General features: G+C 43.3%; 1 non-coding gene across 1 annotated transcript; it reads left to right on the forward strand.

Moving 5' to 3' along the window:
- Window positions 1–1,240: 1,240 nt before the first annotated feature.
- On the forward strand, window positions 1,241–1,347 carry LOC128592829 (U6 spliceosomal RNA). Its single transcript, XR_008382042.1, has one exon. It is a non-coding gene; the product is annotated as a U6 spliceosomal RNA (small nuclear RNA).
- The last annotated feature ends 11,187 nt before the right edge of the window (window positions 1,348–12,534 follow it).

A 12,534-nucleotide genomic window follows, 5' to 3' on the forward strand; every position in this document is an offset into this window, starting at 1 on the left:
AGAAAACCTCACTAAGTTTCAAAGACTCAAAAATATCACAAAACAACAAGAACCCCCTTGCTGATTGTGTTATTTCACCAAATTGCAGTAAAATTACAAACTACAAAAAGATAGCCAAAATTAGATATGAAAATTTAAAAAGTGATATTTTATTTTAATTTTGTTTTTATTGTTGTTGGTTTGAGACGGCGTCTCTCTGTTGCCCTGGGAGGAGTGCCGGGGTGTCATCATAGCTCACAGCAACCTCAAACTCTTGGGCTCAAATGATCGTCTTGCCTCAGCTTCCAGAGTAGCTGGGACTACAGGTGCCCACCACAACACCGGTATATTTTTTCTATTTTTTTAGAGATGAGGTCTCACTCTTGTTCAGGCTGGTCTTGAACTCTTCAGCTAAAGCAATTCAGCTGTCTTGACCGTCTAACGCGCTAGGATTATAGGCAGGAGCCATGACACCCAGACTAAAAAATAATATTTTAAAATGACCCAGAAGTAAGAGAGAAATCACAGCCTATTTAAAGACAAATGAAGACAAAGACTAGAGAAATGAGTGATGTGGTTAAATTAGTAACACTTGTGAGTGATAATAATAGCTTTGAATACATTTTATAGAAAATAAAAATGTCTTTTTATTTTCAGGTATAAATGCACTAACTTTAAATTTCAGAACAAACCAAAAAGTAACAGGGAAACAAACAAAAACCAAAAAATTTTAAAAAGAAGGAACAACAAGCTATTCAGAACATTGAAAAACAATAAAATCAAAACTTAGTCATATCTTATAGTAACTAAAAATTGTATAAATGATTATGCATATTATTTGATAAATAAATTTCTGACTTAACCAAGCAAGGAAAAAGAAAAGAGAAGGAAAGAAGGTACAAATTTAAAATAGTATGAATAATTGTATACCAATAACTTTTAATACCTACAATAAATGTTTAACTTTCTAGAAAAGTATAATATTCCATAGGTAAACCCAAAATAAATACAATCTTGAACAGATATAAAACTGTTAAAGACATTGAAGTGGTGATCTAAAATTCCTTTCTTGAAAAATCACAAAGCTTGGATGATTTCACAGAAGATTGCTACCCAATGCCCAGGACACTGTCTTAATAAGTTTTTTCTCAATACAGAAGATGAAATGTTTAAGAATTCATTTGATGGGGTCACTGTAGCCTTACTAAATTCAGGTAAGAACAAATACTTTAACATAATGGAATTAAAAGCTAATTTATTTGTGCTCGCTTCGGCAGCACATATACTAAAATTGGAACGATACAGAGAAGATTAGCATGGCCCCTGCGCAAGGATGACACACAAATTCATGAAGTGTTCCATATTTGAAAAAAAAAAAAAGCTAATTTATTTGTAAGCATTGATTTATACATTGAAATACAACATTGGCTGACATATCCATATCATTGATTTGGCTGCAGTGTTGACAATTCTATTCATTCTTGCCTCCACTGGTGTTTTAAGTCACTTATTATCTTTCTGGTTTCCTTGCAAATATATATTTTTTTAATTTCAGGTTATTGTGAGGATACGACCAGGTCACAGTTTTTGAATTTGTTAGGTACAGTGCTTCTTATAGTTATCTCCCACACCCCAAAGGTGTGCCATACACCTGTACTTTGTGCTCTTTCAGTAGGAGTGATAATGTCTTGTTTAAATGTCTAGTGCAAATGTCTGGACTAGAAGTAAGTTTTTCTCCTATGTGGGCATAATAAAACTGAGTACATTAGATACTTCCTTTTCCATTCTTGTGATACTTTACTAAGAAGAATGTGTTTCAACTATATTCAGGTTAATACAAAAGATGTAAAGTCACTATCTTCTTATGGCTGAATATAGTATTCCATGTTATACATGTACCACAGCTTGTTAATCTACTCCTTAGTTAATGGGCATTTATGTTGTTTCTGCATCTTGGCTATTATAAATTGAGAAGTGATAAACATTCTAGTGCAAATGTCTTTATGATTTAAAGATTTTTTTCTTCTGGGTAGATACCTAGTACTGGGATTGCAAGGTCAAATGGGAGGTTTAATTTGAGTTCTTTGAGGATTCTCTATACTTCATTCCATAGAGTCTACATTAGTTTCATTCCCACCAAAAGTGTCCCTTTCTCTCCACGCCCACACCAGCATTTGCAACTATTAGAGTGTGTGATGTGGGTATTGTCACTGGGGTTAGGTGATATCTCAGGGTGGTTCTGATTTGCATTTCTCTAAGCATTAGGCATGCTGAGCATTTTTTCATGTTTGTTACCCATGCACCTGCCTTCCTCAGAGAAGGTTGTACTCGTGTCTCTTGCGCAGTGAAAGATGGGATTGTTAGCTCCTTTTTTCGTTGATTATGTTGAGTTTTCTATAGATCCTAGTTATCTAGCATTTGTCAAATTTGTAACATGCAAATATCTTTTCCCATTCTTAAGGTTGTCCATTTGCTTTAATTGCTATGTCCTCAGCTGTGCAAGAGCTTTTCAGTTTAATTCAGTCCCATTTGTTTATTTGTGTTGCTGTTGTGATGAGATTTTCTTCATAAACTCTTTCCCCAGGCCAACATTTTCAAGAGTTTTGCTCACTCTTTCATCTCGTTTTTTTTTTTTTTTTTTTTTTTATCATTTCATATCTTCAATTTAAATCTTTGTCTATCCTGAATCAGTTTTCATAAGTGGTGAAAGGTATGGGTCCAATTTCAGTGTTTTACATACGCTTATTCAGTTTTCCCAGCACTATTTATTGAATAGGGATTCTTTTCCTCAGTATATGCTTTTGTTCAGTTTATCAAAGATCAGATGGCAACTAGAGACTGGTTTCATCTCTTGGTTTTCTATCTTGTTCCATATCTCTATGTCTCTATTTTTGTGTGAATACCATGCTGTTTTGATCACTGTGGACTTATAACCTAAAGTCTGGTACAGTGAAGCCTGTGGTATTGCTCCTATTATTAAAAATAGCCTTGGCTATCTGGCTTTTTCTGTTTCCATATGAAATGAACAACTATTTTTTTTTCCAAATCTTCAAATTATGATGTTGGTATTTTAATGGGGAATGCATTGAATCTGTAGATTTCTTGAAGTTGAGTAGACATTTTAACAATGTTGATTCTTCCCAGCCAGGAGCATGGTATGCCTTCCATTTATCATTCTTCTGCTATTTCTTTTCTTATGGTAAGAGAAGTCCTTTACCTCCTTCTTCAACTCCATTTAGGTTGACATACCTATATTCCTAGGTATTTCATTTTCTTTGAAGTTACTGTGAAGGGAACTGTATCTTTGATTAGCTTTTCGACTTGACTGTTATTGGCATATACAAAAGCTACTGATTTGTGGACAATGATTTTATACCCTGAGATGTTTCTATATTTCTTGATCACTTCCAGGAGTCTTGTGACTTATACTAAAGTTTAAGATCATATCATCAGCAAAGGATGAGAGTTTGACCTCCTCTCCCCCCATTTGGATGCACTTTATATTCTTGTCTTGCCTGATAGCATGAGCTAGAACTTCCAGCACTATGTTGAATAATAGTGGTAATAGTGGACATCCTTATCTGATTCCTGTTCTAAGTGGAAAAGCTTTCAGTTTTACTCCATTCAGTGTGATGTTAGCTGTGGGTTTATTGTAGATAGCTTCAAACATTTTAAGAAATGTGCCACTAATACCTACATTCTTAAGTATTCTTGTTAGAAAAGGATGCTGAATATTATCAAATGCTTTTTCTTAATTTTTTTTTTTTTGAGACAGGGTCTCACTTGGTCATCCTTGGTAGAGTGCCTTGGTGTCTTAGCTCACAGCAACCTCAAACTCTTGGGTTGAAGCAATCCTCCTGCTTCAGCCTCCCAAATAGCTGGGACAACAGGTGCCTGCCACAACACCCAGCTATGTTTTAGAGACAGGGTCTCACTCTTGTTCAGGCTGGTCTTGAAGTCATAAGCTCAGACAATCCACCCACCCTAGCCTCCAACGTGCTGGGATTACAGGCATGAGCCACTGAGCTTGGCTTCAAATACTTTTTCTGCATCTATTAAGAGGATAACATGGTCTTTGTTTTTGCTTCTATTAAATAGTGAATTATATTTGTGAATTCGCATAACTTAAACCAGCCTATCATCTTGGGAAGAAACCTACTTGATCATGACGTATAATTTTTTTACTGTGTAGCTGTAATCTGTTGACTAGGATTTTATTGAGCATTTTTGCATTAATATTCATTAGTGAAATTGGTCTGTATATCTCCTTTTTAGTTGGGTCCTTTCCTGGTTTTGGTATCAGAATGATGTTTGCTTCATATAATGTTTTAGGGATGGTTCTTTCCTTCTCAATGTTTTGGAATAGGTTCAACAGCCCTTTCCTGTCCCCAACCTCTGTGGGAGAGCCAACTGATTTGCCATCCTTAGCTTGTTCCAAGTACCTGTCTTCTGCATTGGTTTTCCTCAGCTTCAGACCTACTTGTTAGCTCCTAAAGTCTTCTGCTGTTTCACTATGCCCCTGAAGTGATATTTCTGTGCTATCCCTACATAGCCAGAGGTGACTTAAGTCCACTTTTGCACAAGTAGCCAGCAAGGAGATGTCTCTAGTCCTCCATTGTGCTCTGACACTTTTCCAAGTATTTGTTATCACAAGGACCTTCCTTTTCATCTCTTGCAATTGTGTTTTCATATCAATCTATAATCTCCGTTGACTTTCTCCTCTAGTTTTAGAAATCATATTAAATGTGTTGAGTTTTATTTCATCTTTTATGTCCTAATAACTATTAAGAGTTCATTTACAAAAGTGATAGCCATCGCTTTAAGGACCTGCTTATGGAAAAGGACTGTAGTTATGTTTTGCCATGCATATGAGTGTGTAGGTGGTTATATATTGATTTCATGGTAGTATTGAGTACACTGTATACTTTTTTCCATTCTTGAGATACTTTACAAAGATGAGTATGTTTCAGCTCATCCAGGTAAACATAAAAGATGTGAAGTCTCCATCTTTTTTAAGCTGCATAGTATTCCATGGTGTACATATACCACAATTTGTTAATCTATTCATGAGTGGGTTGATGGGTACTTGGGCTGTTTCCATGTCTTGGATATTATGAATTAGGCTGCAATAAACATTCTGGTGCAAATGTCTTTGTTGTAAAATGGTTTTTTATCATCTGATGGCCTTCAGTGGGGTGGCAGCCACCTGTGGGGTGTTGGCCACCAATGGGATGGAGGCTTCTAGTGGGGTGGCGGCCTCCTGTGTGGTGGTGGCCACTGATGGGATGGAGACCTCCGGTGGGGTGGTGGCCTCTGGTGCAATGGCAGCCTACAGTGGTGTGGCAGCCTCCAATGGGGTGTCGGTCTTCAGTGGGGTGGCAGTCTCCAGTGGGGTGGTGGTCTCCAGTGGGGTGCAAGCCCAGAGGGCATGGACCCTGGGCCCTGGGCAGAGGTAAACCAGGGAAGGCTGAGAGGGTTCCTCCAGTATAGGCAACTCTCAAACCAGGCCACCTTTTGCTGTTTGTTGAAGGAGGCTTAGCAGCCTTGTCTTTATGGCGTCCTGATTCCCCATTTCAGTGTGTTCAATCCCTAAAGTGTCAGGACCTCTGTCTCTCTCCTCCCTTCCCAACCCCTGCAGGTTTAACAACCACGGGTTACAGGAATATACATAGAGCTTGAGTCCATAGATAATCCCAAGTGGAAGGTAAATTATAAGCCTCTGTGGATTCCACAGCTTCTCTGGTTGACTTTGGCTCACTCTTTCTCTGGTGCTTCCCAGCTGCCCCACCCCCTAACTGAAAAAGCTGTCCTCTGGATATTGCAACATTTGTATCACTGTGTTGGATCATTCCTGGGAAATCCTCTGTGTTTGTTTTTCAGCCTCACTAATTCTGACTGGGCTGGGTTTGACCATTATTGCTTTGCTAACTGAGGTGGGGAGGGAAGGTGGAAACAGTAGTTCTCAGCTAGGTTTTGAGGCTTCCCTACCACATGTCTGACAAAAGGTAAGTTCAAGATAGTATAGGGGAGCATCCCAGGGGACTCCCCACTAGATTGACTCCTCAGCAACAGGAATGGCTGGGAAGGGTTGGGGAAAAATGGCTCATTTTTATGTTTCCTGGCTAAAAGTTGGGGTAAAACACTGGATTTGTCTTGATGTGATTTGTGATAAGTAGGACTATTTTTGGTATTGTTGGTTGAGTGAGAGTAGCCAGGTCATGTGAATTGTATGTATTGACAAAGATGCTCATGTGTTGAATTTTGTAGGTCTTTCTGGTATGAATACCTGATTTCCTAGGTCACAGAATAATCAACTGGATAAATATAAATAAAAGAGATACAATGTCTGCACATTTCTCTAGACACTGCTAGTGAGGGGCACTATATGCTATCCTAGGAAAATACAGAGATGGCCCTTCTCCTAACTATCTCTCTAGCCACTCTGAATTATCTTCTCTTGCATGAAGACACCAAATTCTCAAAACATTCTCTTTTCATCTTTTATATCACTTAACAAACTTGTAACAATATGTTTGTGTAATTATTCATTGAATGCCCATCTTTAAAAGTAAACATAAAGGCTTACAAAGACCATGTCTATTTCATTCAATGCTATGTTCCTAGGATACCTGAGTCCAAGCATATAATAGGTGCTCAATAAATATTTGTTGAACACATGGATTTATCAACCACAGGTTACAGGAATATACATAGAGCTGGAGTCCATGGACAACCCCATATTATTTTAAGGTTATGTATTTCCCCTAGCAGTTTATTTGATAGGTATATCCCTTGTAATATCAAAATCTTGCCCTCAGCTCATGAGCCTTATTTGTGCTAAGTCAGCATATTAAGTTCAAACAACTCAGTTAAGGGAAGACAGAAGTGATTAGCATTATCTTCATTTTTAAAGAAAGCAAAGGATCATACATAACCTTCCAACAGCATCCTTGATTTCTATTAGCAACTGTATTTTTATGGAGGCTAATATCTCCTAGGCCTACGGTAATTTTTTAATCTATTTTATTACAAGTCCATGCTAATTCATGTACCTATTTCTGAAAAGAACAATTCAGAATATCCTTTCTTAGGGTTTTCATGGCAGTTTAAAGTTACTGCTGATGAAAAGACTGGAATCTGGAAGCACGTGGTTCTGCATATGGGGTGAAGCAGGGAGGAAGATATGTTCTGAAAAAGGCACAAAACCTGCTCTTAGTGAGGGAATATATGGGTAATACCATCTAAGTTAGACATTTTTTCAAATTTGATTCAATGTATGGATTTGAAAACAAGAGATAAAAAGAGTTAACAACAACAAAAAAAAAGGCTGTCCATGTGGAAATGTGTTTTTGCAAAGAAAGGACTGCACACAGAGAAATGGTTTTTTGGCGGGGGGAACCAAAGGCCCACACCTGGCTCAGGCCTCTTAGAGGGACCCACCTGTGCTGTTATGAAAAGGAGAGATGATCACCGAGGAAAGTGTCAGTGATACACTATTCAGTCAGTAAACACAGTGGGACAAATGGTCCCCTAGGGCACCTTGGGGACTCCAGCCAGGTCACTGACTCCCTTCAGTGTTGGAAGGCCATGCAAGGTGTGTGCCTCTCTGCCCTGCACACGGCCCAGAGATTCCTGTGTTGCTGGTGGGCGACCTTAGTAGTTCCCTTTCGGCCCCTTTCCATTGAGTGTTTCTCATTAACTCCAAATACTACTCTGCTGCAGGCTGCCTGCCTCCCAGCTGTGCAGGGAGGATCCAAAACAGCAAAATACCCAGGCCTCAGCTTTCCGGAGTGAGATGTTTTTATACTGTTCTGAAAGAAACATGAGTGTGATGACTAAGAACCTTCTTGCCCCACAGCTCACAACCATGGAAGAAAAGGCAGAGAAGGGCAGTGAGGGGACAAGTGTCCAGGAGTCACAGTCCGGGCTCAACGATTGTTCCAGCTAGTGGGGGAGTCCAGGCCATGCTTCAGCTGGCTCCATGGAGCTATGGAGGCCTCCTGTGGCCAAGAGGCGTCTGCAGGCCGCAGGCTGCTTGTCTGGCCCCCCACCCAGCTGGGAGTCCACGCATAACCGACCTCCCACACCATGTTTCAGGATCCCGGGAACTCAGGGCCTTCTTGCTTTCCAAGGAGACATTTGAAGTAGACTCTCAGGTCTTTTGAAATGTGCCCTACATTCTCCTTAACCTGGTCACCCTGCTGTGCAACGGATGTCATGGTTTCTTCATCCTGTCTGACACTTTGTTCTCTGCACCAAACACCCCCCACCGCAATCCCCCCCTGTACCTCCCACCCCCGTGTCACAAACATTCTATGAGGTCAGCTTTTCAGCAGCAACACATCAGTGACAGCATGCTGCATCTGCCTGAGGGGATGAGGGTGTTAGCTTTCCACACACACCTGAACTTCACCTTGTTCCCCATACATGTACACACAGTAAAAGATACAATTTCAACCTCTTTATTGAAAATCTAATAAGAAATAAAAGGAGGAAGTGGGGCTTGGCCGCCCCACACTTGCCTCCTGGTCTGGGCCTCAAGTCCCCTGGCTGGTCACAGGCACAACCTTGTTCCTGCGGCGGTTCTTTTGGGCCGGCGGGAGGCAGAACATTCTGCGAAGGAAGTTCACAATCCTCCTAGCGCACCCCCGCCGGCCCTGGTCCACTTCAGTGGGTTCGTCCTCCACTACCTGCCCAGCTGGAAGAGAGTCATCCTGACTGGGACTTCCCTCAGGTCCTGTGTCTCCAGCCGGGCCTCCACTAAGGTGGCTGGTGCTGGAGGGAGAGGACACAGGGCATGGCTGGGGGGCAGAAGTGGGACGGGGAACAAGTGGGGAGGAGGTCTCTGGTGGTGTGTCCCCCTCCGGTGGGGTGGCAGCCTCCGGTGGGGTGATGGTCTCCCATGACGTGGCAGCCTCCGGTGGGGTGGTGGTGTCCGGTGGAGTGGCAACCTCCTGTGGTGTGGCGACCTCAGGTGGCTTGGTGGCCTCGGGTAGGGTTTCCTCCTCTGGTGGGGTGGCATCCTCCTGTGGGGTGGTGTCCACCAATGGAATGGAGGACTCCGGTGAGGTGGTGGCCACTGATGGGATAGAAGCCTCCAGTGGAGTGGCAGCCTCCTGTGGTGTGGTGGCCACTGATGGGATGGAGGCCTTCGGTGGGGTGGACGCCTCTGGTGATGTGGTGGCCACCAATGGGATGGAGGCCTCTGGTGGGGTGTTGTCCTTCTGTGGGGTGGTGGCCACTGATGTGATTGAGGCCTCCGGTGGGGTGGTGTCCTCTCGTGGGGTGGTGGCCACCGATGGGATAGAGGCCTCAGGTGGGGTGGCAGCCTCCCGTAATGTGGTGTCCACCAAAGGGTTGGAGGCCTCCGGTGGGGTGGCAGCCTCTGGTGGGGTAGAGGCTTCCGGTGATGTGGTGGCCACCGATGGGATGGAAGCCTCTGGTGGAGTGGTGTCCTCCTGTGGGGCGGTGGCCACCGATGTGACTGAGGACTCCGGTGGGGTGGTGGCCTCTGGTGGGGTGGCCTCCGATGAGGTGGTTGCTACCGATGGCATAGAGGGCTCTGGTGGAGTGGCATCCTCCTGTGGGTTGGTAGCCACCAAGGTGATGGAGGCCTCCGAAGGGGTGGAAGCCTCTTGTGGGATGGCAGCCTCCTGTGGGGTGGTGGCCTCCAGTGGGGTGGAAGCCTCCGGTGGGGTGGTGGCCTCAGGTGGTGTGGCAGCCTCCAGGGAGCTGGCGGTCTCTGGTGCGGTGGCCGCCTCCTGTGGGGTAGCAGTCTCCGGTGAGGTGGCACTCTCCGGTGGGTTGATGGCCTCCAGTGGGGTGAAAGCCTCCAGTGGAGTGAAGGCCTCCAGTGGGGTGAAGTCCTCCAGTGGGGTGGCTGCCTCTGGTGGCATGTCTGTTGCCGCCCTGTGTGACCTCATGCTGTCTCTCCGAGACTGGATCCAGGGGTCTTCCATCATCTGGTGGAGGGTGGGTCTCTTGCTGGGGTCAAGGGTTAGGATACTTTGGATAAAGGATTTTAATTTGGGGGTAATGAAAGCAGGTGTTCTATAGGTGCCTCTTAAGATCGCCATTTGCAGTTCATCGAGGTCCCGTCCTTTAAATGGGAAGAGCCCAGATGCCATTGAATAGAGGATGACCCCAAGGCTCCAGATATCTGCCTCTGGTCCCTTGTAGTTCTGAAGGAAAACTTCCGGGGCCAAATACATGGGGGTCCCACATAAGTCTGTGAAGGTCTTACCTTCGCTGAAGGTTGCAGCACTGCCGAAGTCAGCCAGTTTGACGTTGTTTTGGGAATCTAATAAAATGTTCTCAAGTTTAAGGTCCCTGTGCACGATGCCCTCTTGGTGAAGGTAGTCCATGGCTTTCAGTAGCTGCAAGAATATGGCTCGGGCCTCCCCCTCCTCCATCTGACCAGATGTCATTACTCGGTCACACAGGTCACCACCACCCGCATGTTCCATTATGAGGTAGATATTTTCCTTACCCTCAACGACCTCCAGAAGTTTGAGGATGTGGGGATGGTCCAGTCTCTGCATGATCTCAATCTCGGAAGACACAGACATGAGGCCAGCAATAAAGCATTTGTTGAGAATCTTCACCGCCACCTCAGTGCCAGTTGCACGGTGCCTGGCCAGCTTCACCTCAGCGAAGCTGCCCTGGCCAAGGGTCCTTAAGAACTCGTAGTCCTGGAGGACCTCCTTGTCCAGGGACACGGAGGACGCCCCAGGCTCCATGGGGAGCCTGACTACGCTACCACTACGCTATATAAGCTATAGTAAATAACTAATGAAGAAACCACTATACTCACTATGCTAAAAACACTAACAAACTATACTAACTGGGGCACTAAATAGGCTAACACTAGTAATGAAAGCTAACTAGGATAAAAATAATATGAGACCTTATGCTAACAAAACAAACAACACTACGCTATGAATACTATCTATACTATGCTAAACTACTCACTGGGATAACTGCAAGCACTACGATCAAGGAAACGCGCTATCTGAGGTCAAGTCCGCAGGTCACCGAAAGAAGCTTCCTGGGCTGTAACGACCAAAGACCCAGGCCCAGACAGGGGCTTATATAGGTTTCGGCCTCAATGGCTCTCTATGAGGTCAGAGGCAGGGGGAAATGGACCAATCAGGGCTGGAGATAACACAGGGTGGGGTTTTTTTCCCCTTATATGGGTGCAAAAGCATTTTCCTCTTGAAACAGAAACAAGTGCTTCTGGTTTACATGGGTTATAGAGATTGATATTTCATTTATTAGAAATTAAAACCTGTACAACGTTTCCATGGCCTTCTCACTTATAGTTTGAAACCCTACAATAACTTTAGGGGTTTTGAGACTTTATTGTTTCTATATGGGAAGTATTCAATTTCTATTTCTTCCAATTTGAATTAGTGTGCGAAGGATACTACAAATAGCTGCCAGCATGATACTATACAGAAATATTCTGGGGTGTGTGATACACAATAAGGTCCCTAGTGAGCTGCTAGGAAGATGACTCTCATCATCATTTTCCCACATGATTGACATAATATTTGTCATCAAAAACCTTGGAGTCCGGATGTCAATGGGTTGAAATATTCAAAGTCATGGGGGGAAAAAAAGGTCTGTCTACCAAGAGTCCAACATCTAAGAAACCGTGTTTCAAAAATGAAGAAATTAAGACATTTGTCAGCTATCCAAAAGGTGAGCACCAACAGCCCTGCCCTCCAATGGAAGGAGTCCTTCTGGTAGAAAAGAAAGGACACTAGACAGGAACTCAAAGCTTGATGAAGAAATAAAGATGTCTGGTAAAGGCAAATACATGGACAGCGATAAAGCCTAGTACTATTTGTGTCTTGTGCTTGATTTAAGACTATTATGAGTGGATGTTTTGGACACATGTAATCTGGAGACACCAATAACTGAAAGAGCAATTAGATAAGAGAAAGAAATAAAAGGTACTCGAATTGAAAAAGAAGGTGTAAAGTGATCAGTTTGCAAATGACATGATCTCATACGTAGAAAACACTGGAGATTCCATAAAAGTTCTGTAAAAACCAAAGCGAACTTAGGAAAGGTTCAGGTATATGGAATCTCAAGGGACCCTAAATCAAACAATCTTGAAAAATACCAACGTGGAGGTCTTATACTTCCTGTTTTCAAAACTCATTACAAGCTGCTAAGTTCAGAACAGGGTGGTCCTGGCACGGGCAGACTTAGAGAGCAATGGAAGAGAACACTGAGCCCAGAAATCAACCTGCTCCTGGATGGTTAAATGATTTTACAAGGGTGCCATGTGCACCCCGTGGGGAAAGGACAGTCTCTTCAGCGAATGGTACCGGGATGACTGGACATCCACATATAAGAGACTGAAGATGGATCCTGACATGAAACCATACACAAGAATTAACCCATAGTATATCGAGGACTGAAATGTTCAGGGCTATAACTATGAAACTCCCAGAGGAAACCATAGGAGGACAGCTTGAGGGTAATGGATTTGGCATTGATATTTTGCCTGTACTACCAAAAGCACAGATTACATATTGACACTAG

The sequence above is a fragment of the Nycticebus coucang genome, chromosome 8, assembly GCF_027406575.1.
Source record: "Nycticebus coucang isolate mNycCou1 chromosome 8, mNycCou1.pri, whole genome shotgun sequence".
In the NCBI taxonomy this organism is placed as follows: Eukaryota; Metazoa; Chordata; class Mammalia; order Primates; family Lorisidae; genus Nycticebus; species Nycticebus coucang.